Source organism: Poecilia formosa, unplaced genomic scaffold (assembly GCF_000485575.1).
Source record: "Poecilia formosa unplaced genomic scaffold, Poecilia_formosa-5.1.2 Scaffold210, whole genome shotgun sequence".
Lineage (NCBI taxonomy): Eukaryota > Metazoa > Chordata > Actinopteri > Cyprinodontiformes > Poeciliidae > Poecilia > Poecilia formosa.
This window is the reverse complement of record NW_006800149.1, coordinates 693,499-698,562: the sequence shown is the minus strand read 5'-3', so window position 1 is coordinate 698,562 and position 5,064 is coordinate 693,499. Positions and strand designations below refer to the sequence as shown.

The 5,064-nt window shown below is 36.3% G+C and overlaps 1 protein-coding gene and 1 long non-coding RNA gene across 3 annotated transcripts in view; both read left to right on the top strand.

Moving 5' to 3' along the window:
- igfbp2a (insulin-like growth factor binding protein 2a) overlaps window positions 1–5,064 on the top strand; it is a 19,479-nt gene that overhangs the window by 7,430 nt on the left and 6,985 nt on the right. The gene's annotated exons all lie outside the window — the stretch shown is intronic.
- On the top strand, window positions 1,453–2,153 carry LOC107838086 (uncharacterized). The gene is made up of 2 exons (XR_001664149.1): window positions 1,453–1,628; window positions 1,749–2,153. It is a non-coding gene; the product is annotated as an uncharacterized LOC107838086 (long non-coding RNA).

The window sequence follows — 5,064 nt, the reverse complement described above, 5'->3', positions numbered from 1 at the left end:
TCATGGGAGTGTGGTTATTAGTTAGGATTATTTTGGTGGTTTGATCTATGCGATCAAAGCTAAGCCAAAATGGTTTTGTCTCTATAAATAATATTGATAATAAATAATGACATATTGGCTGCCTCTTTTTTTCTTCATTAGTACATCATGTTGTTGACTGAAGCCTGTTATGATGACTTCAACACATTTCTTCTGACAGGTTGGCAGAAGAAATGCTGTCCAGAATGTTTCTATAAGCTGACTAATTTCTATAATGCCTAATGTCTGAGTTGTGTTCATGGTAATTATTTCTGACATTTTTATGCTTTATGTTGTAGGTGGTGAAAAATGCTCTTCAGGGTAAACTGGGTGGACAAAGTATTTTGAATGGGTCTGGTTAGTTTTGCTCACACTTCTCTTTAAAATGTTTATTTATTATCCTAATGTATCTGCTATTTATTCTTTTGTTCCTCCAGGCTGGGAAAACCAGGAATTCTTCTGTTGGTTCATGTGCTTCGTCCTACATCCAAAGGCCACAAGAAGAATCCAAAACAGCTCATGTCAAACTGTGGACCATATTTTCAGATATGTGCAGGTATGTGGTTATTCTAATGATCCTACTTTTTTGTAGAAGCACTTTCTCATTGGCTTTGTTTGCTATCTGAATGTAGCTGTGCTACTAAATATATTTAATAATCTTTATTATTCGTCTTCTTATCATTATGTCAAAGATGCAAGCCATTGTTGAAGCCTTCCTCATTGCCGTCTAGCCAGGACAGCCCTTCCTCCTGCATGTTGGTGAAAACAAGAGCAGCACCAAAGATACTTCACCATCAGTGATCACAAGGTCATCCAAGGTAGCTTTTGATGAACTTTCAAAGCACACTTCACCTTCAGTGCAAAGTACCATGAATTCCTCTACAACTTCTGTAAATTAATCCAGCCTACAGTTTTCAACATTGATGTGACTTGCATGACAATTGAGGAGTTTAAGATCCTTGCTTTTACTTTACCTGGCAGAGTGGACACTCTTTATTATGATGGTCATTTAAATGTATACTGTATCAATAAGAGAATTTGTTTTATGTTCTTCCAATTAAGGACTTGGTTTATTACAGTCCCTGTGGCAAGCAGTTTTCTGCATGGTCAGCATTGAAGCCATATTGTCTTTGAGAGGATCCAGTCAACATTCCAGACAGGACAGTGTTGTCTATCTTCTTCATCTTCAAACTCCAATATCCAATATCCAATACATGAGGCAGCCAAGACTTTGGTTCATTCAATGGTAAAACCATTCCTATATTTTTTTTATAATGACATGGTTTTAAAATTTTAAAGCAAGTTATGATTAACATTTGACAAAGGTGGTGATGTTTTCTCTGTATGTAATTAAAAACATCTTTATTTATATATTGTACCAGCTGTATTCAAAATGCCACACTATTTATATTCTCAGGAATTTTCCCAGTTTTGATTTTGTTTTTTAGTCGCTTTACTGGGATTAACCCAGAAAGGGACACAAAAGCCGGTCATGGGAAGATGGTATCCAAAAAGACAGGAAAGACCATTCAAAAGAAAAAGTGACAGTCAATGTTCAGGTTTCCACCCTCATCACAAACCTGATGGACTTTGAGTGGCATCTCATTCAGGTTAGTTGTTGTCCTTTTCTTTTCTTTGAAGTCTTTCTTTTTCCATATTATTTAGGATCTAAATTGTATTGTCTTTTCTTTTACCATGTTGGACGGTGCCTTCATCTGCATCTAATAAAGTAAGTGCCACTTGGACTCTTGAAAACCATTAATAGTTCACATTTTAAAACCCTGTTAATACTAGAATTCCACATTATTTAAGCCAGGTTGAATTTTAGATTTTCGAAGTCCTTTTTCGTTGATTTGCTTAGTGATACCCAAAGCATGGATATTTCTTCAAGAACTGTGTTTTTTTGTTCATAAGATTGTAGAAATTAATGAGTTAAACCCAATTTATGTCGCTGTAAAATGAAAGTCTTCAATTTTTATTCCAGTGTTAGTGAAACTATATATGGACTTTGAAGGCATATTTTTTACCAGTTCTCTGAGAAATGGTTTTGTGTTATTTGTTTTGAATGTTTGAATATAATGGAAATATATGTGGTTTGAGGCATAGTGGTGCCTTTAAATAAAAATTCTGTTCTGGCGGTTACTTATTGCATCCTCTTTTGTGTTATGTGAAGTTCTGATTATGCAGATTATGCATTTTAGAACCTCACCAATTGTAGCACTTCTAAGAAGCCTACACTGGGTCAGGTATTAATGTTCTATCGTAAATGTGATGAACCTGTCATGTGGGGGAACTGGGAGGTGGGGATCAGGGGAGCAGGAGGACCAGGACCGATGCTCATCTGACAGAACACCGGAAGAGCGGAGAGTTCAGTGTGTGTTAGCAGTGAAGCTATTCAGTTGAGTGTAACAATTTGTTAGAGGGGCGAGTTGCAGCTTAAGAAATAGCAGCTCGCTCTTATTTCTAATAAACCCTGTTCACGGTACTATATCTGCGGTGTGTTGGCGTCATTACAGTATTTATTTACAGTACACCACTTTAAAAGGTAATTACAGGATTGAAAAAGTAAATGTCCAGTAAATTACTGGTATCTACAGACGCCAGCTTTTTCTTTTTTTTTTTCAACCTGGCGTCTGTAGCTACCAGTATTTTTTTAGCGTTCTTTCAGAAAAACGGTAGATTACCGTTCTTTCGAAAAAACTGTAAACTACTACTACTTGCAGCTACAGACGCCAGAAGTTTACCGTTCTTTCACAATATCTATACCGTACTTGCATTGATGGTAATCTACTGTCAGGATTAATTACGGTACGGCTACTGTGCATTTACAGTAAACGTCTGGCGTCTATAGCTGCCAGTATTTGACTGTAAATTTACAGGATTATTTCTTAGAGTGCACCTCTGAGGCGTTAAACAGGTCACGTGTCATTGGGATGGCTACATTGATTTGTTGTGGTTTCAAACCTTTTACAAGGCCTCTTGGCAGTTATTTCAAGAGACAGAAGCCCAGCAGAGTTCTAATATGTTTACCTCCAAGGCTTTTTGGCCCACAAACGTCATCTAAAAGCAAGCTTTGGCACGCATCTACACAGCTGCATCCAAGACTGGGCAGAGCTACCTCTGCAGGCACTGCCAGATGAACTCTGGGGCAATTGTATAGGACATAAATTAGCATAGGATTTGTAGCAAGCTCAAACATGCCAAAACATGAACTGCCATCCACTTTAACTCTCAGCTGCAAAGGAAAAGAGATCAAAGCTTACAGTCTTCCAATATTTTTGTTGAGGTACACTCTAAGAAATAATCCTAACTCCGCTCCGAAATAATCCTAACTAATAACCACACTCCCCTGATCCCCTCCACCCCCCACGACAGTGTTAACTGGCACAAGGAAGCATCTGAAAGTTGCAGGATGGCAGCTCTCAAGGACTGGACTTGAGCTCCCCTGTACTGAACAGTCGTACCGTGATATCCAAAACAAATACACTTACGTTAAGCATAAATTGATACTCTTGCGAAAGCAGAAAGTTAACGCATTCATAAAAAATAATCAAAATCAAAAACATGATGGTCTTAACATGGAACTTCCCTTGTTTTGTTTTTTGTTTTTTTAAATAGATCTTTATTGAGATACAGAATACATAACAGTATAAACGCAGCATACATTGTGGTATAATGTCTGCCAGGGAGTTACAAACATTGAGACAATACATCACCATAACATTGCATAAATACATTAAAGAAAGAACAAAAATAACATGTTTTAATAGCTTTGGGGAACTTACCTTGTTATGATAAGCTCCAGACAAGACGCCATACTGCTGTCTCCAGGGCAAACACATGACGTCACTGATACGTCGCGATTGTGGGAGCAACTCTTTAGCAAACACCATCTTTTTAGGGAAACTGACAAACCTATCTTTGAATTTGACTAAATAGTGTTTAATTAACATTGTATTTTTACCATACAACAACGACACTGGTAATCTAACACTTTTGATTATGCTCTGTAGATTTCGATTCATTCCCTAAAATATTTATTATGGAAAGTATTTTTTTCTTTCCGTTTAATATTGTCTTTAAATGCTGGTTCTCTAAGATGCAAATACAAGTAAAATGTCTTGCCTAGGAAAAAACTGTATTGTACAATTATTTTGCGGTAGTTTACTGCCAGTCGTGAGTCTTGATTGTGACAAGAGAAGAAGACATCAAATTGACAATATCCCACCGTGTTTTGGAATCACAGTATGTTACTGCTGGAATTCCGCTGTAAATTTACAGCCATTTCTAAGAGTGTAGAGCTGTATTTGTTCCTTTCTAGTTTAAAATGTAAAACAGTCAGATGGATCAAATCTAAACAGGATAATTAATTTTCAAATAAATTAAATCTTCATTCTGTTGGTGAAACCACAGAAGGGAATTTTTTGTGTATTTTTATGGTGGTTGGGCTGCCTTAGAATTAAACACACTTTCGTGGACCTTTCTTGTATAGCCACTGCAGGTTCTATAAAAGACAAATTTGATCTATGAAAACTGTGAACAAAAGAAATTTTGATTCAGTTTTTATTCTCATCTCATGCTCATAAGCTGAATGAATTGTGATATATGATTTTTTTTTAAAAATGAAGTCCCATCATGGCAATTATAGTAGGATTATGAGTCACAAAAAGTGGCTCAGAGGGGATCAGCCAACATGTTCTTTCACTTGGCACGTTACCAGTATGAAGGTATACAAAGGTTTTTCGGCAGATTTTATTGAGAATTTTAGTTATTTGCTTCCTTATAGACTTATTTTTTTTACTTATTTTAGCATTAGCAACACTAAAACTAGTAAGCTACTTATTTGGGGCACCTAAATATTTCAGATCCAAGAGCAAATTCCAGTGTTAGATAACCCAATTAAACAATAAAAAGAAAAATAAATTATAGAATTAGAATAGAATAGAATTCAACTTTATTGTCATTGCACAAGTACAAAGCAACAAAATGCAGTTTGCATCCATCCAGAAGTGCCTAGCAAGAGAGAGAGAGAGAGAGAGAGAGAGA